This window comes from Crinia signifera, chromosome 1 (assembly GCF_055691185.1).
Source record: "Crinia signifera chromosome 1, ASM5569118v1, whole genome shotgun sequence".
Classification (NCBI taxonomy): Eukaryota; Metazoa; Chordata; class Amphibia; order Anura; family Myobatrachidae; genus Crinia; species Crinia signifera.
The window spans coordinates 304583063-304605937 of record NC_139217.1 but is presented as its reverse complement, the minus strand read 5'-3'; the positions used below and the strand labels follow the sequence as shown (position 1 = coordinate 304605937).

The window sequence follows — 22875 nt, the reverse complement described above, 5'->3', positions numbered from 1 at the left end:
CCGCACAGTCTTACCTATCGCGCTGGTCCCGGCGGCTCCGTTCTTCTGCTGAGGACCACCACAAAATGGCCGCCCCCATACAGCAAACAGTTTCAGAGAACAGTGTGCTATATAGGGGCGGACATTTTGTGGTGGTCCTCATCAGAAGAACGGAGCCGCCGGGACCAGCGAGTTACGTAAGTCTGCGGGGGATTGGGGGGGGGGGGGGTAACTATAGCACCGCAGCCCCCGGCGCCCCCACATGCACAGCGCCCCCCCGCGGTGGCGGGGGCTGCGGTGCTATAGTTACGCCCCTGCCCTTGCACACAGACACATGCTATGGTGATTTTAAGAAACCTCCACACTCCACAGAATTTAGGTTATGACTCCAATGCTGAGTAGCAGCAATGCTAGCCACAGTGCTACAGAGATACATACATCAATGGAACTCCTTCTTGATACTTGTTGACAATTGTTTTGTTAAGGAATTCTAAATGTAATGATTAACTGATTTTACAAGCAGAAAGTTTTAACACAATTTTTGTCTACTAAAAAATGATAGCTTAATGAATTTACTGTAAAAACACAGTGAACACAGTAAAGAATAAACATTGAATAATCACACAAAGGGCATCTAATATAAAGAAGGCACTAGTATGTTTAATACGTTTATTCATCTTCTGTATAAAATAAAGTATGAGACAGTAATGCCTTACATAGATTTACCCCTTTTCAGGTCCAACGTCTAGTCAAGCTCAACAGCCCTAGCGCTAACAGCAGATCCAATGGTGAGCCACTTTAAAATAAGAACATTAACATTGTTCAACATTTAATGTAGACCATTTTTGGATAAAGAAATAAATTACATTTTTTAAAATTAGTTTAAACAATTAAACCAAATTGTTTGAATTGCAAAAAAAAAATAAAAAATGGACTGCAAAGGGTTAAATATTTGAATGCAATCAATCCTTGTAACCTTTGCTCATAAGTTATAACTGTCATTTTCCATACCTTTTACCGCTTCTCTTTCCTAAAATATACTCTTTCCAACTCCCTAATGTCCGTCTATGGAATAATGCCCAAATTTCTAGTTACAAATTGGCTTGGACAAGGATTTATAGAGATGTAAATTTATGTACTCCTTTCTTAAATCAAAGCTTTTGCTTAACATTACCGTACCCTGGAATCTAGTTATTCACACATCAAACATTGTACCATAAGAATCCATTCTGTTGTAATTGCTGATTGCATATAAGCTTATGAAGTCATTGAGGTGTAGGTAACGATATCGTTTATTGATGTCCTCCGTTCCCCGCTCTGTACAATGCAGTCATTGATAATATAGTCAAAGCTGAGCTGCATGTACAGACAACGGAGGACATCGCTAACAAACTATGGGAGCGCACATGCAGTATGTGGTGAAATTGAGCATACACACTGGATGACATTACAAACAATGTCACTCAGTAGGGCCAAAATGAGCAATATCATTTTTAATATTGCTTAGTGTGTGTGGTGGTTTAGGGTGATTTTTATGAGTGACTTACCGTTGCATGAGCAGGACACATTATATAGAAAATGACATCCAACGCCCGACAGTCAATCTCAGTGCATCATTATTGAGCTCTGAAACTATGACAGTTGGTCAACTCCACCTGTGCACCTTCCCACTCCACCTGTGCACCATTCCTGGGTCACCTGGATCATGTGACCTCCCGGATGGTCTTCAAACTATCACAGTTGCAAAACCCCACTAATCAGGGATACTCTGTGATATCGGCTTCTAGGGGGGGTGAAAAGGGGTAAAATGTTCTGCCCAGCAAACCCTTGCCTGGTTAGAACCGGTCACATCAGTTAGTTCTTTATTATACTTACATCTTTGTATTATTCCAATCATTTTTTTATACAGTATGTATAAATCTGGTGTGTTGCTGTGAGCTTTATTTGACATTACACAGAATTTTTCTAAACTAATAAAAATTCCCAAGAAAACATACAGTTTATATACAAAAAGAAAAAAATAATTTCACAATTTTGAAGAGACCTTTGTTACCCTGTCGCTTTAATTTTATGACCTAGACAGGTCAGAAATAACTTAAATGTGCGGTCTGAGTTGGGTTACTGAAATCAACTGACTGGACGGAATTAGTTTGTATAATGGAATTATTGTTTACATTTTTATTATGCTAACATAACAGACTGATTTAAATACTAAAATAGCTATTTTATAGTGTAGACTAGATTAATATAAACATTCACATTAATTAGTGTGAAATACTTGAAAAGTGCCATTTCGGACACTGGCTTAGGCAGCACAGGGAGTAAATTTATTCCATCTCGGTTGCTGGACTGTTGCCACCACCAGCTATATAATAATGATGGCAACCAGCACCTTGATGTGGAAGCTTATGTCTGCCATTTGCCCGGACATGATCATATGTTTGACCACAAATTGAGCAGTACATATGTTTATTATTGAGAACTTTGGTAAATGCGGTTGGAAAATTACCATTGTCTGCTTGTCTTTGTGGTACTTTGAGTGTAGTTACAGGCCACAGTGCCAGACACTGAAAAACTAAAATTCTAGGACTATTTTCTATAGAATGTGGGGGAATTGCCTGACAAAAGTTGAGGGTCTGATAACATATGTGAAACAATTATTTAAATTATTTAAATTATTTAAAACGCTTTTGAGCGTAATCTGCATGCACTTTCTCTTCTACCAAAGGCTGATGCAGAATCAGAAGAATGACTGCTTTATTATTTTCTTTTGTCATGATTAATTGATATAATTGTTATTTGTTAACAATATTTGTTATTTGTTAATGTGATCTTTTTTCCTTTATTATTAACTAAAATCCAGTTAACACATGTCATCATTACTGTCTCAGATGTATGATATGGTAGGTGTGAATGTGTTCCTGAAACACCCCCACTATCCACGTCACCCCGAAGCGTGGCGAGCGCAGCGAGCCCCGCCAGGGTACGCATTACTCGTCCCCCCAACCTTGACATACCCCCACTATCCACGTCGGCGTGGAGTTAATTTTATAAAGTGTGGCGAGCGCAGCGAGCCACCGAGCCCGAAGCGTGGTGAGTGGACGCGGATTACTTTACATGTGTTCCGTGTCCCCTTTCTTCGGGCTCGGAGGCTCGCTGCGCTCGCCACTATTTTATAAAATCAACTTCACGCCGACGTGGATAGTGGGGGTATGAAAAGGTTGGGAGGACGCGTAATGCGTACCCTCGTGGGGCTCGCTGTGATCAACATGCTTCGGGGTGACGTGGATAGTGGAGGTGTGCTATATCCCATTACATGACATAGACATGTACACTGGAGGTGTTGTTCTAAATCGCTATGCACACAAAATCGCATGTGATCGCATGCAATTTTGCGTGACATGCAATGCGATCCGCCTCCAGGATGCAGTGAATAAATTAACTAGTGAGATTGCATCGCATCCCATCCCATCGCACGGCACAAAAATGTGGCATGCGATGTGATTTCTCTACGCAGATTATCCAACTAAGCAAATAGCTTAGTGGGTGCCCAGAAAAAAGAAAGTACCCTACAAATTGCTAAAAAGCTGAATTCCCAAATACAGTGCCTGATTATACTGTGCAAAACAGAAAAGGCAGAACTCAATAATTGCATTACGGCGGCTGACCATCACTGCAAAATTTATTTTATTTATTTATTAACAGTTTCTTATATAGCGCAGCATATTCCGTTGCGCTTTACAAAGGGGATAGTTTAATACAACACAAAACTTTCAATAAAATATTGCAGCAAAATCGGTTGCTGAGAGTCTGGAAAGCAGTTAGTCAGGGGAACAGAAGCTGCTAAAGTAGTTTTGTCGCAAAGGTAAAGGAGAGGAAGAAGGCAGTAGTTTCACAGAGTCTGTCTAGATATTATGGGAAATGTATACAGGTTGAGTATCCCGTATCCGTATATCTATTATCCGAATTATTCCAAAAACCGTGGTTTTTGGAATCATTCGAATTTTTTTTTTTTTTTTTTTTTACCCTCCCTAACCCTCTTTTTATACTTACCAAGTCCCAGGGCGTCCACAGCAGGCCTCCGGCATCTTCTCCAGGGTCTCCAGCGGTCCCAGGAATGCCTTGCACGAGTGTGCGCGCGCGCCGGTGACGTCACCGTTGCGCGCGCACACTCGCGCAATGCATTCCTGGGACCGCTGGAGACCCGGAGAAGATGCCGGAGGCCTGCTGTGGACGCCCGGGGACTGCGTGGACGCCGAGGGACCACCGGACACCATCAGGGGACAGGTAAGTATGGCTAAAACAATTTATTCTAAAAACCGGAATATTCCCCTATCCGGAATGCTCGTGGTCCCGAGCATTTCGGATAGGGGATACTCAACCTGTACTTTCATACTTCCTCAAAATGTGTTATCTTTATATTTATATAGTACACATGAAAATAGGTCCATTTTGTGAAAGGAACTATGAGGATTATTAATATCTGATTGCACAGCTGCAAATTGGCAATTATCAATAGACACATGTATGGGGATGCGTTTACTGACAGGAAGCTGGCATATTGGGATGGTAACCGGACATTTTCTGGGAATATCAGGGAATACTCAGACGTACGAGGATAAGCGTGTGACACCAGCTCCGGCCCCGATCAGACTGCTTCTATCGCAGCCGCTGAGTAAGTCCTGAGCTAGGCACAGACTGCACACACTGGAAATATCATTAGATGGTGAGCTGCTTGCGAATGGATTTGCATCGAATTGCCGATCCAGCTAATTTTCACAAGCTTCACATGCCTGATCAAAGGGCTCTGCAAATGAGCAGAGAACTGATCAGGTACAAATAACGCCCTATAGAAACCTATGGGCCTGATTCAGAGTTGATCGCTCATCAGCTAACTTACAAATGAAGCGATTATGGAATAATTGTATATGCATACCATACACATTGCACATGTGTGAGCCCAAATAGCAATAGAAAATGTGTATGATCGTAAACGCAATGTGACTGGGGTTTGACTGACAGGAAGCCAGCATTTGGGGCTGAAAACCTACTGTTTCTGGGAGTGGCCAGGCCTTTTATGGGAGGTTGTGGTCGGTGACATCAGCGCCGGCCTAGATGAGCCTGTCTCAGTCTTCGGGCCAGATGTATCAAACTTTAAAAAGTGATAAAATGGAGAGTGATAACCACCACCCAATCAGCTCCTGCCTGCCATGTCACAGACTGTGTTTGAAACATGTCAGGTCGGAGCTGATTGGCTGGTGGTTTATCACTCTGCATTTGATCACTTTTTGAAGCTTAATAGAAGCCATAGAGTTGTTGAGCTACTCACATTTGTTTTGCACAGACTGCAAAAACCATTGCTAATTAAGTATGGCTCTGCGAGTGGATAGTGATCTGCAATAATTTAGCATATCTCTCGCAAATCTACACGGCGTGTTTTCTTTCTGTCAGCAGCTATCTACTCTCAGACATCTGCAACTTAATATAGCGTTAAGGTCTGAATCAGGCTCTATATACACATGTACGAACAATGAATCCATGGAACACTGCACACAGATATTTATTTATTTAATTTTATTAACAGTTTCTTATATAGCGCACACATATTCCACAGCGCTTTACAGAGTATAGTTGGACATTCACATCAGTCCCTGCCACAGTGGAGCTTACAATCTATATTCCCTACCACATGTACACGCAAACCTACATTCTAGGGTTAATTTTGTTGGAAGACAATTGACCAACCAGTATATTTTTATACAGTATAATATGTCATTCTAGTTATGTTATCCACTTAAGAAAAGTAACATAATTCTTAAATATTTCCTAGTATGAAGAAAACAAAGTCATAGATACATACAAATACACAAGTGTCATATCACCATCTAGTGGAGGACTGAAGTATTTCATTTTCACAGTCTTTAAAAGCTAGATTTATATAAATGGTAACCTTAGTAATGTTTTTGTTATTTTTATTCATATTTTTTTTAAATTACACAAATTTCTATAGATTCAAAGGAAGTGAATAAAACTTTAAATAAAAATTTCATACAGTTCATATTTTATATATGGCAAACTGGGGGCCAACCCACCTCTCGAATTCCCATGCTGCTGTACGCTGACACATCTATTTATTTATTTATTTACAGTTTCTTATATAGCGCAGCAGATTCCGTTGTGCTTTACATCTGCTCGCATGCACTCGCACTGAAGAAAAAATTATTAGATGGTTACTCTCCATCGAATGATCTTTCCTCTGTTCGCTGCTGAAAGTAAGACAGGACATACTTTCAGTTGACCGGTCTTCTGCAAATTGGGGGTGGGTGCTGATGTCATGTGAGGTCATGTGCCCACCACGAGCAGGCACGGGCATGCCTGCATTCGCAGGGGCCCACCCAGCATTTCTATGGGCACGCCCACCATTGAAATACTGGGTGTCCACCCCGGCCCTGTCAATCAAACAGTGAGTCCCCCGGCAAATGAAATTTTTGCTGAAGGTGCTCACTGCAGGGGTCTGCACATGTGAATTAATGCCTATGAGCATTTGCAGTCCCCACCATCGGGGATGAATTGAGACCTGAGACAGGTCTGAATCAGCCACTGGGTGCCTTGGGCCATTGCAGAGTGCGCTGGTTTTCGTGTTTCAGAACTAATTAAAAATATTTATATTTATTGTAATTGGCAAATACATTGTTTATGGCTTCCAAAATAAAATATGTGGACAAACAGAAGCTGATCCATGTACCTATGTGTGCGGCCATCCTGCAACGAAATTCTGCTACTATTTCTATATGCACCAGAGGCGTAACTAATATTGTGGCGCCCCCCCGCCAAAAAATTACCTTACCCCTCCGCATGCCGCCGCCGCCGCCCCCGCATTCAGTCCGGCACCGCAGCAGATAGCCTCCGGGCTCCGTCTCCTACAGTAATGAAAAATTACACGACAAAATGGCTGCCCCCGTACAGCAGACAGTTTTTTTAGGGATGTTAGAGGAGGCGGCGGCCTCCTCTAGCATCCTTAAAAACTGTCTGCTTTTAGGGGGCAGCCATTTTGTCGTGTCATTTTTCATTACTGCAGGAGACGGAGCCCGGAGGCTATCTGCGGTGCCGGACTGAATGCGGTGGCGGCGGCATGCGGAGGGGTAAGGGGGGGTCTGACCAGAGTGCCTTGCTCCCCCAAGCAGCCGCGGTGGCTGCCTTACGGTAGCTACGCCTCTGATATGCACGCCATTCGCAAGGTGATTGACAGGAAGTAGGCACCTGGGGTGGAAACCTGACGTTTAATGGGAGTGCAAAGAAAAACGCAGGAGCGCTGGAAAAAATGCTGGATATATGTTTTCATCGCAGTCGCTGAGTAAATCCATTACTACCCGACACCTGCGATGAGTTGTGGCCAGTGTAAAAATCATTAGATGGTGAGCCTGTTATGATTTTGTACATATTCGCTCAGATGCGAGTGGATTTGTAGTCATACACATGTGCACTTAATAAATTTAGTGGGCTGTGTGCTTGTACCTACCCTCTACAGTATGTATAAAGAATAGTTGGGGAACATTCTCCTGGTTGCACATGCTTCCCAACCATTATCCCCTTGCAGTGGCGCCGGAACGGGGGGGGCGAGGGGGCAGCTTGCCCCCCCCAAAATTACTGAGGCGCTAAACAGGGGCTGCGTGGGCGCCGTGAAATCATTCCTGGAGCTCCCGGGCCCCGCTCCGGCGTGTGCTGCTTGGTCCGCCGGCTCTCCCCCTCCCGTTCCCATGAGTGCATTGCGGGCCGGGCCGTGCGTCATGACGTCACGCGCCGGCACCGCGCACTCAGAGTCAGGGGAAAGGCGGCAGGCCGTCTCTGCCCTCACTGTTTGTCTGGACGCTAATCTCTGTGGGGGAGAGGGCTGCGGTGGGCAGCTGAGCCGCGGCACGCATGAGGGGGTATCCATCCCACAGATCCGACTTCACAGCGGACCGTCCAAAGCCTCAGCCGGTGCCACACATCACCTACAGCGCAGAGCAAGTAGGTGGCTCTGCTCAGCAGGCTGCACTTTGAAAATCACTCCAGTCTCGTCTATCCAGGCCTGCAGCTCATGTCACATGTGGTTTGGTGGGCTGCTGGCATATTAAATAAGTATACTTATTTATTAGCTCAGTATATTTTATTTAATATACTTAGTTAATAAATAAGTATACTTATTTAATATGCCAGCAGCCCACCAAACCACATGTGACATGAGCTGCATCAGGTGCTGTGCCAGGGTGGCTGGGGACATGACCACGCCCACATTTACTCAAGGACACACCCACTTTACCCATGGCCACGCCCCTTCCTAAATGTGTACCGATTTCTGCCCTTCAAATGTTGGAGGGTATGCGCCTGCTCCCGGCCGGCGCACTATGTGTCAAAAACGGGCAGTATTTTTTTTTTAAAACTTACATTCCGCAGTCAGTGCACTGCTGCGTGCGCCTGCTGGCGCACCGCCTGCCGCTGCCGCACAGGCGAGTCGGCCGTGGGCAGCACGGGAGCAGCCATGACAGACTGGCTGCTGTCAGTCAGTCACATTGCGGGGCGGGAGGCTGTCCAATGAGGGATGGTTGCGCCGTGCGCGGCTGGGGAATTGGCTGGGGAATGAGAGGGCGGGCGGGGGAGTGGCCTGGGAGTCTGAGTGACAGGGTAAGCAGCAGTGACTGCTGGTTACTCTGCCTCAGCTTCTCCTATGTGTGTGACGTGATGACGTCACACGCCGGAGAGGCCACGCCGCGGCCAGACAGAGGAGCCCGGGAAGCTGAGCAGGGAGGGAGGCAGGTTGCCTTGCAGTTGCAGTGTCCCAGACAGTCGACCCAGAAATTCAGGCAGCAGCATTGTAAAAGCAGAGGTGTGTTTTGACTTGCAATGATATAAATACATTTTAAAGAAGTATATGTGTAATATATAAGTATGTATTAACTATCAGGGGGTAACATATAGAAATTTAGGGGGCGCCAAAATGAGATTATATCTTGCCCCCCCCCAACCTAAAAACGTTCCAGCGCCCCTGTCCCCTTGTCACTTGAGTCCCAAAAACACATATCATAGACTCCTGCCAACTGTGATTACACCAGAGGTGAGCTCTTTTCTATTACACTTTCCACCACTACTTCTCCATATGTACAAATCACTTAGATCAGGGGTGTCAAACACAAGGCCCGCGGGCCAAATCCGGCCCACCAAACCTCTTCATGTGGCCCGCGCAGCCGCCACCAGCCTTCACCTTTTTTTCTCGATTTTTTTTTAAACAAGAAAGCCGCCTCTTCAGCGCATGCGCGGCAGCCTACAAGCCAGAGACCGTCTGCCCTCTAGCGCAGTGCCGCCGGTCGTCAACCCCTCCTCCACTCCCACCTGCTGTATAGGAGCCAGAGAGAGGATAGAGCAGTTCCGTCGTGGTGAATGGTGCTGCTGCTGCTGTGCGCTCCAGGTCACTTACTGCTGAGTGTGCACTGCACAGTGACCGGGAGCACGCTGCCCCCCACTCCTGGATAGATAGTGCGAGGAGCGCTACTCACAGGAGGGAGGGGGATGCGCCTGTGTGAGAGTGCAGCTGTGTCCTTGGTGGTGGAGCAGCTCAGACTGGAGTGGACGCATCAGAGCGGGTAAGTGTCAAACTCTCTGCCTATGTGTGTGTGTGTGTGTGCACTGGCACATTGCAGCCCATCATTAATTGCTGTGTCCCATGATAATAAGCAGGACATATGCCCTAAGACTGAGTGCTGCCCCCCTGTGCAGGCAGCATGAGCCCTAATGCACTGCAGTTCACAGCAATAGCAGGAGGGAAATGCTACTGCTGAGTATACAATAATTGAATGCAGTGACAATAATTTATGATACTAAAGAGTGGACACATAGTCCTACAGATACAACCGGCCCTTTGAGGGTGACAAAACTGCTGATGCGGCCCCCGATGAATTTGAGTTTGACACCCCTGACTTAGATCAAGGAACAGTAGTATGAGCTGTGTAGTGCAGTACGACACTATGGCCCCAGCTCCCCTGGACATTGCAACATGGTAAAAGCTACTGGCAGGGACGTATTGGTAGAGATACAGTCAAGAGCATGGCATTGGTAGAGATACAGTCAAGAGCATGGCATGGGATAAGACTGTGGGACTGAGCCCTCAAATAAGTAATGTCTACTCTGCATAAGGCACTTTGGAGGTATGAAAATATATCGACTATGTATGTCATTAAACAATGTTTAATGGTTGGCCATTACATTTTTTCCCTGTTGATGGCCCTACTTTGTAAGTTTTAAGAATATCACACTATTGAACTGGAATCTATATATTTTTTCCATATCTCTTTTCTTTCAGTATACTATAACACTTAGTATTTATTTAATAGGAGTGGTTACACTTGGTTCTTTTTACTCAGGAATATTAACATATGTGCTGCTTGGATAACATGAAAATTCTTTGAGTGAAAAATAAACCGTAAAGAGCCGTTATGCCATATGTTTTTGTTAAATTACAGAATAAAGACAGTATTTTGTAAAGATCAACATAAAAAAACATAATCTGAACATGTGTCATGAGTTAGGAGTTATTGTTTGGATTGTGCAATTAGAAAATATTTGTCTTGCTTCTGACAAATCAAATACAACATTAAGCTCTACTTACCCTATATATCTTTGACTATAATGGACAAATAATCTGCATATTGACCAGTCATTTACTAACATTTATATTAGATTAGGTCTTGTTTTCAAGTACATCCAACATTGGAGATGAGTAGATCAGGGCAAACAGCAAGGCCAGCTCTACTTCTTGCAGGGGCGTAACCAGGGCCATATTTCAGTGCCATACCACCCATAGGCACCAAATTTTTTGCCGCCCCCCCACCAAACGAGAGAGAAAAAGAAAGAGAGCGAGAGAGAGAGATACCTTCAGCAGCGCAGGGCTGCAGTTCCCGGGTGTTCAGCCCCCTCTGCAGCATCTTCGCGGCGCCAGGTGTTCAGCAGCAGCACTCACTCCCCAGCGCCGGAAGCGTTACGCTTCTGTCATGTCACTGACATGACAGAGCTGCCTCTTTCCAGTGCTGGGTGCTCGGCACTTGATCCCCAGCGCCGGTTCACATAACAGACACTGCAGGCACAGCTGGGGGAGGGGCACTTCCCGCACGGCGGAATTTTTTCAAACTCTGGGCCCCATAGCAGCTGCACCCCTTGCACCTATGGTAGCTACGCCCTTGACTACTTGGCAGCTTTATTCAGCTACCTACAGGCCCCAGAATCTGGAGTCACAAATTAAGTATGTCTTTGAGAGAGGCATCCTTGCTGAACCTAATGCAAATGGCAGGTGTTGAACTTCTAAGACGCCACCTCCAAGCCTTCATCTGAGGTTTTGTAAAGTTGGTATTGGTGTGTGGGTGTTGGTGGGAGCAGTAAGCTGAAGTTTCGACTAGGGTGCCGAAAAACCTTGCACCGGCCCTCACAAGGGGTGTAGCCACTTCATGGAGAAGGCATCTCTGCATCATGCAGGCGTTGTGGCCATAACATGTGCAGCAGCGTACTTATGGCTGAAAAGCCATAGACTGCCTGTTATCTGTCTCTCATCCTCCTTATATGATAAGTGGCACCTTTGGCATGTACATGTCCCATCTGGTTACTACTGCTCTGCTTGCCAGCACTAAATGAACATCTCTTTAAATCCTGTTTCAGTGATTCTCTAAAAATCCATACACACTAGAAGATAAAGTAAAAGATATCACTCAGAAATGATATATTTTACTTTCTCGTCTAGTGTGTACACTCAATAGATGACCCCCTCCCTTGTCAATTCAGTACAGACAAGGTAGCCCCCCCCCCCCACCCCAGCTGTGTACCCTCCCGCAGAATCTACGCACAAAAGCTACCCAGCTATGGGTCTTTGTATTCAAGCTTTTGGAATATTTTCCACTCTTCCAACAGCACTCTTCTATCTCAGAACTATTCTTAGACCTTCTCGGATGCGCTGAGTGCTCTGAACTCCCCATGGATACTCAGTAATATTTATGTGTGGAGGCTGTGAAGTTCATTATGAAATCTTCATTTTTGCTCCTGGTTGGTAACATTACAAAACAACAGTTCTGCTTGCTGGTGCAGAGGGATGCTTGAAAGAAATTATTCTGGGCTGGAATTATCATATCCTATATTGGCCTATGAAAAAGGAGGCTAATGCTTTACGGTAATGTTTTTATTAATAAAGTTGTTTTAAAAAAACACTAAAAACATGGTTTTAAGAAACTAAGGGAAGATAAAGTTATTTATTCTGTTATGTTCTTGCTTAAGTTCTCTGCAATACATTTTAAAGTATAATGCAAACGAATAAAAGTATTGATTTGCACAATGTGACATAGCTCATAGTAAAGTGAGGAGGCAGCATTATCCTGATATTTCATGAAATGATTTATGAACTCCATGTGGCATCTACATACACTGTGACTAATGCCTGATTATTAGGGAATGTTTATTTGAAAGCACTCAGTGCTCCAGTGACTCACTTGCATGATCTGATCTGCTGCCTCTACATTATAAGGTACACGGCAAACCAGGCCTTGTTTTGCAGATCTTTAATTATGTTTTAACATATATACAATGGAAAACAAAGGCAACCTATATAGTAATGGAACTATACAATTTTTACATTGATGTCGGTCATAATACTTTCCTTAGATGAAGAGAAATGTTGTGTAACTACAGAAATTGTCAACAGTGCATATGCATATTCCAGGATCCAGATAGGCAAAACTAGCAGAGAACTGTGGCCTGGTTCAAAGATAGATGCTATCTCTGTCACTGGCAAACGCGGGGGGTATTGCCGTTTTGTGTCATTTGCGCTTCATCTGAAGAAGCATTGGATCACTCTGTGTGACCATGAGCCATCTGAGTACCTCAGGATGGCTGGTGTTTATTTTTCTGCAGCCAGGGCTAATAAAGCTGTGCCTTAGCATGTTATGAAAATGGGGCCGGCATGTCCACTTAGTTTAGTGTATACATGTAATATAGCAACCAATCAGTAATTATCTGTCATCTTTTTAGTACAAATTAGAAAATGAAAGAAAATTTCTGATTTGTTGATATGTTTTAATAGACTTAAATGAAATTTGAAAAGTTTGAAGTTTGAAAATAAACCTCATTGTATCAGTATTTGGAATAATATTGATAATAATAATAATAATGGCCTGGGATGGGGAGCTAAAGAGTCATGTACATAACACTGTTTCAGAGAGCACACATGTAGCTTACCTTGGCTTCAGAAAGTCCTTTGCCAGCCCATGCACTTATATGGCATTTATCAGGCCTGGCCAACCTGTGGGTCCCCAGCTGTTGTGAAACTGCACATCCAATCATGTCCCCATACTGGTTCATGTTGATAGGTTGATGGTAATGAGGTCGACAGTCAATAGGTTGACTACTATTGGTCGACAGGCAACATGTCGACATTGTCAAAAGGTCAACATACATTAGGTCGACATTGACAAAAAGTCTGACATGACAATGGTCAACACCAGAAAATGTTGATATGCGTTTTTCACAATTTTTTTCACTCAGATAACTTGCTCATACTTTTTTAATCCATGTGGACTACAATTAGGAATGGTAAATTGTACTGTTTGTGCTGGCCCGCAGCAAGCCTTGCGAAGGTACACGTTACATATCCTGGAAAACTCGTATCAACCTTTTCATGTGTTCAACATTTCCCTGTTGTTCTTTTGTGTTGACATTCGTCCATGTTGACCTTTTTTGCAGTGTTAACATTTTCACTGTCGACCAATAGTTACCTAGTTATTGCCTATGTAATAATTCACACCCCCCTGATACAGTTGTGACATTCCCAAATAATAAAAATGTGGCACGGCATGCTGATACGTGTAGTTTTACAACGGCTGGCGAGACACAGGTTGGCCAGGCTTGGCATATACACAGGATAATTTACTTTTATTTTACTGGGCAATATATCATTATCAGAAAGGTAACATATAAATATGATACAAGTAGTGTAATCCGGTGTAAAACGCCTGTGATCCCAGCAGGGTGCGCCCTAGAGCAGCGCTAGTGTGGATCGGTACAGACTCCTCCCTGTGTGCTCAGACATATATATGGTAAGTGCCTGCTAAAGTGAAAAGTCCTCCTCAGTGAATGCAGAGTGCCGGATAGGGAGCAGAACCCCCCAGCCTGCAGCCCTCTCACTGTCTCTCTCACTTCCTACTGTCGGGACTGATACTTTGTATCAGCCGCAGCCGCGATCGCAGACTGGTGGGTGGATCATGCACAGGAGAAATCACAGCCACATACACACAGCATAAACTCCGCTAATAAGACAAAGAGGAATGACCACGGGCTGCCAGCAGCACCTCCTTTGTTGTGCCTGAATCAAGCTCCGGGCTGGGGTGGAGAATACAGAGGGGACGTCATTTCTGGGAGGAAAACTTCTTCCACCTATTAAGCAACCGGTGCCCTGTGCAGTAGCAGCAGCAGCAGCGGCAGAGAGGGAGAGCAGTGGCCTCTGTATGTGCCATGGGCAGGGACTCTCTGCACGTGTAGCCGGCTACCCCCCACACCCGGTAAGTACCATCCCCTTATGTGGTCTTGTAGTGAAGGCAGTCCTCACTGGGCTAAGGAGAACATTCTGCTTCTTCATTCTAGTGGTTCTAAAGTCTAAACTAATCAGCAACAGCAGCTCTGCCTCTTCTGTGTGTCTGCTGTCAGCACTTACTTCCGCTGTGGCTTCTGTCCCTGGGCTCTGATTCAATGTGGTCTGCCTGCATTGTGTGTAGGTAGTCACATAGGACTAAATAGCATGTATACAGTGGCTGCTGCTGGGCTTTGATGCCTGTGGTAGAGGTAGACACATGGGACTATATAGCATGTATACAGTGGCTGCTGCTGGGCTATGATGCCTGTGGTAGAGGTAGACACATGGGACTATATAGCATGTATACAGTGGCTGCTGTTGGGCTTTGATGCCTTTGGTAGAGGTAGACACATGAGAGTATATAGCATGTATACAGTGGCTGCTGCTGCTGGGCTTTGATGCCTGTGGTAAAGGTAGACACATGGGAGTATATAGCATGTATACAGTGCCTGCTGCTGGGCTATAATGCCTGTGGTAGAGGTAGACACATGGGACTATACAGTGGATGCCTGTGGTAGAGGTAGACACATGGAAGTACAGTACACAGTGGCTGATGCTGGGCTATGATGCCTGTGATAGAGGTAGCAGCTGGGAGTCGGCTCATTGTGTTCCCTGTTCTTAACCATTTGCTGTCTGTCATGTCCACCATGAGCCTAGCATGGCAGTGACTCTTCCTGTCACTCATTCATTACTTGTTTCATGGCCTGTATATTTTTGTTGTGTGCATGCTTTTTATATTTATTGGTTATATGTACCTTTTTACATAAAGCCAGTTTCAACAGTTTCTTATATTCTTTCTTTATGATGCTTACAGTATATTATACTGTTTTATTGATTTATTTTTTGAACCCTCACTATAATTTCTCTACTGATCTGCCAATTGATTTCCGTAAGCAGTAGGCTATGTGTAATATGCCACACATAGAATGTATCTCTTCCTGTTCTCAATATTTGGCAGTGCAGGCTCTGGTTAACTTACCACAAGTATTACAGCGATGCCATCTGCAATGGAACGCTTTATACAAAATGATTTGCAGATGTGTGTGTTTGTTCATGATTAATAAAAAATTGGACAAATCCTAAGAGCAAATATTGCTAAAGAAAAAGTATTACCTTCATTTCTCTCTACAAACATTCCTGGTTTCTTATGTTGTTATGAAGGCATTTAACCCTTTGAGTGCCAACGTTACTGTGAAAGATCCTCAAATATCCGCTAAAAATGTAAATGTTGCTCACAGGGATCGGCTTTTTTTTTTTTTTTTTGGTCTGTCTAAAGGTGTGTACACACGGGGTGATATATCGCTCAATGTCTCCTTTTCATCGGCGACCAGAGATGGTCGCTGATGAAAGGGAACCTCTGCCGGCGGTGCTGCAGAGGTAATCAGCTGGTCGCGGGAGCAAGCTCCTGCGAACAGCAATTATAACGGGGCTGAAAACGGGAGTGCGCACCCGGCGATTTATCGCTGGGGCACACTCCCATCACTGGCAATATGGTCGCCAGTGATTTCAGCCCATATCGCTGCCGTGTGTACACGGCTATAGAGGTGGTGCAACCACTGACATTTTTTTTAATAGAAGTATTTTTGTTAGGGGACAGTGTAAAAGAGGCCACAATTCCCACCATTGCCCTAACTGTGTAGAGTTTGTATATTCTCCCCATGTGTTTCCTATGGGTACTTCAGTGTCATGTTCCACTCTTCAAAAATATGCTGGTGGTTTACTGGCTCCCAATACAAATTATCCCTAGAATAAATGTGTGTGTGTGCATATGTTAGGGAATATAGATTGTAAGCTCCACTGGGGAAGGGACTGATGTGAATGTTCAAATATTCTCTGTAAAGCGTACAGTATATAAGAATCTGTTAAATGAGTGACTTAAAAAGAGGTCGCCTTTTAAAGTAAACCAGGAATGCTGAAGACTTGTTCTTATTCTAGAGTTGCATGTTAATGTTGTGCCACCCTTCCATTAAGTTATGGTGGGCGATTTGGCTCCAAAATTGCTGGATTTGAACAATACCGGGAGTTTGGGATCAGAATGTGCATGTGCAGTCTAATACAGGACAGCATCTGAGCGCTCAAACACTGCTTGGCTGCGCCTGTCCCGGCTGTACAGCTCTGCACAAGCGTGACACGGTCAGGGGTCACACGTTGCAGCCCGTCTGCCATGCCCCGCACCACCACTCTCTACTCCCGGCACATTGCCGATTCCTGGACCCTCTCGCTGCACCCGCCCTGCTCCCGACACTCCACCTGAGTAACTAAATATTAGGGAGGCCAATCCTGGGATTGAAAAAAAATGCCCTGGGATGGGCATCCCTACATGAGATGCCCATCCCAGGGCCGCAGTGTAGTAACTGGCAAAGTAGTTATTGTAATGTGGTAACTGGCACAGTAGTTTTAATAGTATATGGTACGTGCCTGCATTGTAGGGAAATCTACTCTCAGGGTCTCATGTACAGTTGAACAGAATGTGCATCAAAATCGCAGGTTCAACATATGCCACCCTTCCAAAAGCAAATTACTTTGTTTGTAGAGCCTGAAAAGTATTCAAACTACATCCAGCTCAAAAGGATAGGAGCAGTACGGATGGTGTAATGGTTATCCTTAATGCCTCACAGCACTGAGGTCATGAGTTCGATTCCCACCATGGCTCTAACTGTGTAGAGTTTGTATATTCTCCCTGTACTTGCGTGGGTTTCCTCTGGGTACTCTAGTTTCCTCCCACAATCCAAAAATATACTGGTAGGCTAATAGGCTTTCAACATTTTAAACCTAGAATATCTATGTGTGCGCGTACATGTGGTATGGAATATAGATTGTAAGCTCCACTGGGGCAAAAGAAACAAAGGGTGGTGTGCCAATCGCACAGGACAAAGAATTGAAACGAAACAAACAGGACCCTCTATTTGAATATGACAAATAATATTTGTCTATATTATGAAGGTGTGCGACCACTGGACGCCACCTGCTCGCCACCTTCTTTTAAACACTCAATTGTCTTTGTTGCATCTTCTTATCACTTTGTGTTAATATTTGTGTTGTGTTATATTTCGCAGCCATCTTAACAATTACTTAATAAAAGTTACATTTTAATTATTTAGGTGCACCACATCAAGGACATACTTTCTTCTCCTTTCTCCTCCACTGGGGCAGGGACTGATGTGAATGTCAAATATTTTCTGTAAAGCGCTGTGTAATATGTGTGCGCTACATAAGAATCTGTTAATAAATGAAATAAAATATAATGCTGCTTTACTCCTGCAGACAACATTGGTATACACGCCTGGCATATGTCTTACATAGTCTGTCTATGCATGGACAATGTTATTGGTCAACCATACATTTGCAGTTACCATGGAAAGGCCAATTAAAACGGACACCGTTATAAAAAAAAAAAAATAATAATAATTATCCATTGACTTCAAATTTTAAAGAACAATTTGGAATTTGTTTCCTTGCTGTGGATTACTTGCAGATTTCAGTGTAATAATACTAGTAGACCACAGGAATACATTTAATAGCACTAGTTATACTCAGCATGTCAGGAATAGTTCTAAAAGTCAACATCCCTTTCCACCTTGGATCGAGCAGCTGCAAGTGGTCCATCTCCTGGGGCACACGTGCGTCTTTGTTTTTATCAACATGATACCTAATTCTTTCCTTTATTTACCCAATCCCTCCAAACTGAATTCCACCTGTCAGTGCAAGGAATCTTAAGTGCATACAATTCCCCAGTTGTGTAGCATACAAAAATCGAGTGAACAAATTATTAGAACAGGTTTATAATGAAATTCAAATATGTATGCATGTTCCGTGCTTGTTAAAGTAGTAATCAAAAGAAAATTATTAATAATGTCTATACAATAATGATGCCAGTTTTGCGCTATTTGGAAAAACCATGATTGGCCAGGCTTGCTGTAGTAGTGTTCAGTTGGAAGTTTATCTCTCTTTCCACTTAGTACATCTGCCCCATAGTGTATACTTTCTATTTAGTATTCATTTGGGCTGGTTCTTGAGTCAGAAACTGCTGCAGCTGCATTAGCTTCTTTGTTGATAGTCACGACTGGCACCTATTGCAAATGCAAGTACTGTATAAGCCTTAACCCTGGTCTACAAGCGTTTGTCTGAATGTTCAGGCACCGGGATGCCCACATTGAGCAGCTGCAGTCTCCACTATCGGAGGTCCCATGCTAGGTGCATAACCTCAGATATAGTATGGCCTCCAGTGAATGCGATTAAGCATCGGAGTTCCCAAACACTCCTGTGAAACGCCTGCTACACCCACCGGAGGGAATATCTTTGTGCATCTGTTTAGCCACTGCTCTGGAACAATAAGTGTGACCCAGTAAACGGACACCAAGGGACACATGCGTCAACATATGGTTGGGGAAAAAAAATTTACTAAATTATGTGAACGTCAACATCGCATTGATATTTGAGCTTTGTAATAGCTATTGTCCTAAGGAAATAGCATTATAATGATCTAATGTATGCCAGTCAGTTGCTATGCCCCATGTACATGTATATTTTCTATATCAGGGGTGGGGAGCCTTTTTTGTGCCAAGGGCCATTTGGATGGGGAAAAAATCCTTCGGGGGCCATATGTAAAAATTTCTCTTTCAAATTGTCCTGCTGCAGCCGTCCCACGCTCCGGCGGCTGCCGCTGAATATGACTGACAGTCTCCGGCTGCTGTTGATTAAGAGGAATCTCGCGAGAACTACTGACCTCTCGTGAGAATTCCCCTGTAGTTGACTCCCAGCAAAGCCGCTGGGCGGGTGGGTGGGAGGGCCACTCAGACGGCTACGGGGGCCGCATACGGCCCCTGGGCCTGAGGTTCCCCACCCCTGTTCTATATAAAGCACTGATGAATAGAATGAAAATACATTTGTGATTTGGAATATTACATATCTCAGAAAAAGGAATTCTTTCCATTTCCCTTAATAATTCAATGTTTTAGTTTAGGGCGTAAAGTAGTAATTTGGGAATTACTGAGGCACTCGCTGCAAGTAGAAGGCATCAGGCATAATAGCATCAAAACAACCATTAACATGCCTTAGTCAGCAGAGTTTGTACCATTCCCTGTAGTTGGGAATTTTCCATTCCACTATACTAGTATGCACTATTACTGAGTTAATGATATATACGCATTCTATGACAGCATATTTTAAAGGGAAAGTGAAATGAAAATAGCACCAAGGGATTTTGTTGAATATGAAAGATACTGACTGTGCATCCTTACTGACTATGAAACATAAACCAGACTGGACTGCTTGGTATTTTTAATTTTCTTTTAGGACCCATCCCCCTAATGTGAACATTTAGATCACCTACTCTCCTGCCTAATGTAAGGGGTACCCGTGTATAAATTGCTGTGTGTTCTTTTTTTTTTGTAGTGCCAAGAGCCACCCTTATGACTTAATCAGCCCCTGCTCCAGGTATTGCAGAGACTTTATTTCCCTTACATAGCCAAGTATTATTATTATTATTGGTGCCACACCTGCAACTTATTTAATTCTGAGACTGGCTTTATAAATGCTAGTTAGGGGTTTTATAGGCAACAGACACTACTTGCAAATGATTTGCGCATGGTGTCTGAATGAGATTACGCCCAAATGTGAACCTCAACAACAGCTTCCCCTTCCCATTTCCCAGGCCTATTATTCTGCTTTCAGACCTGTGACCCGGGAATTTGCCGGGTCTAGAATCCAAAAAATTCCTGGGTCTCAGCTCTGTGACACTGATCTGGAGCAGGATCATGGAACCAGGATATGTATGTATGTGTGAAAGGGGTATTAGTGGGGCGAAAGAGTGCAGATTGGGGCATTTTACATTCAGGCAGAATCTTTATGTTTTTATATATTTTCACATATAGTGGACAAGCAATGTTTAGTTAAAAAATAGAGCTGTTTTGGGACAATAAGGAAATCTGGTACACCATCTTCTAGTCACAATTGAGTAGTTAATGCTTTGGTCAACAGTGCCATGCTTTTTAATGAAAAAGTTGCTATGTTAATAGAAATGAGTGTTCCTAAAGTCTATTGTATGCACTTCACACAGGACCTAGAAAAACTCAATAGTAGGCGGAGACTGATTTTATGGTGGGACTTCTAGTAATGATAAGGTGCATTGATGACTGAATTTTAGTGCATAAATAGAATATAATCAACTTTATTGGCCATGTATGCTTGCTCACACTAGGAATTTTTTTTGTGGATTACAGTGCAGCATCAAGCAGGGATGAAGGGGGGGTGGGGGGAAAGAAGACATTACATTAAGAGCACAGACATTACATACATTTCATTAAGAAATTACATTGAGAGCATTAAGACAAACATTAAATGTGGGGAACACATGCCCGTGAGCTGCACAGAGCCTAGGCAGCATCAGAGGCACCACTGGTCGTTGCAGCAGCCAGGTAGGTAGCAATATAAGCAGGGACAGTACAGTTATCACACAGAGAACACATACCCATGGTGTCACTGGTTGTTGCAGCCAGGTAGGTAACACGATGAGCAAAGACAGCACAGTTGTAGTAGAGACAGTACAGTTATCACACAGGAGACGCGGGATACATATGGCTGAGTGCACACTTCCTAGACAGCCAGTTGTGGTGCCATCTTGAAGGCCTGACCAGGCCATTCTCCTGTAGAGAGAGCAAGCGGGGTTTGGGCAAGGGAGGGAGAATCAATGAGGCTGGGGGGTTGGGAGAGTCAATGAGTCCTGTGGCTGAAGTTAGCCAGCTTTCTGGAGCCATACCTTCTCCATGGGGGTCCTTCCGAGCAGCTGAGTTCACCCAGAGATCGGGCTTTCCAGTCCATGTTAGGGCTTTCAGCCAGAGCCTGGATGCCGGGAGTCTCTACTGTAGTGCTGGGCTGGGATCATGCACTGTAGGCCAGGATTCTCCTCTCTGCTTCGACGGTGTAGCGGCCTGGGGTCCTGCTGGCACGAGGTGTTCCCAGGGACCGGCAGCGGGTCCTCAAGCTGGTGGTATCGCTGCATCAGAGGGTCATCCCGGGTACCGCGGCTGTGGTGCTGCCTGTCTCCCCCTCCATACTCTCCAGCCTGGGGACGCCGTGACCAGCGCTGGGGGAACACATCGCTCCTCTGCGCTCTCAATCTCTTTCCGTCCCCCCGCCATTCCCCCTCGCCATCCACGCTTTCTCCGGGGGCTGGGGATGGGAGCTCAGAGGATGGAACATCGGGGGTGAAATGTAATAGGGTGAGATATTCAGAAAGTGAGAGATTTGGTAAGAAATCTCCAGGTGTTTTTTAAAGCGGCAATCATTTACTCTGCACAGCCAGTTTGATTTTGAAGTGTAAATGATTACACTTCAAAATCAAACTGGCTGTGCAGAGTAAATGATTGCCGGTTTAAAAAAAACCTGGAGATTTCTTACCAAATCTCTCACTTTCTGAATCTCTCATCCTATTACATTTCACCCCGGAGCTCTCCTGCATGCGACCATCCCCGGCCCCACCGGAAAGGTTGAGGAGGGATGGACTCCTGGATGCGGCAGACCTTATTGGTTCCATACTTGCGATCTTGTCAGAATGTAATTTGCTGACACTCCTATGTTGACAAAGTTTACAGTACAATTTTTGTGATATATTAAGGATTTGGCTAAAATCTTAAAAAAAACAACAAAAAAAAAAACAACAACCCCTGCTGACATTAAATTCTGGCATTTGTGAATGTTGAAATATTGATTGCTGACTTAATGTTGATGTCGATATTTGGAGCCTGTTAACATTCATTAAGGCAGTGGTTCCCAAACATTTTTGATTTGCGGCACCCTAGCATATCAGATGTTATCAGGGCGCCCCTAGCATAAAATTATTTATTGATACATTTCAAATACATTTTTAAATGAAGTGAGCTGTGCCTTTTCTGTCATCTTTGGGTTCAGTTATGTGCTGGTGTACATATTTATGCTTCTGATTATCCACATGTCTTATGATTAGAAGCCACTAGAATGTGTTTTGCTCATCACTTTAACCCTAAATAATTCAAATTGGTCTTAGACCACCAACCCAGGGCACCCCTGGAAGAGTCTTGCGGCACCCCAGGGTGCCTAGGCGCACAGTTTGGGAACCACCACATTAAGGCCAGGTTCTTCTTGTATACCACATTTTTAATTAGAAAAAAAGGCAGAATGCTTTAGTTTAGTTATTTGTCTTCTAAAGCTTTGCACCATGAGATGCATATAATATAAATCCTACTGCCTCGTGCTGTATCTGCAGTTCAGGGTGCATATTT

General features: G+C 44.1%; 1 protein-coding gene across 1 annotated transcript in view; it reads left to right on the top strand.

Annotated features, from left to right (window-relative positions):
- Positions 1-14103: 14103 nt before the first annotated feature.
- CEMIP2 (cell migration inducing hyaluronidase 2) overlaps positions 14104-22875 on the top strand; it is a 93593-nt gene continuing 84821 nt past the window's right edge. The window contains exon 1 of the mRNA XM_083186091.1: positions 14104-14546. The gene's annotated coding sequence lies outside the window, so the exon portion shown is untranslated. The remainder of the gene's footprint in view (positions 14547-22875) is intronic.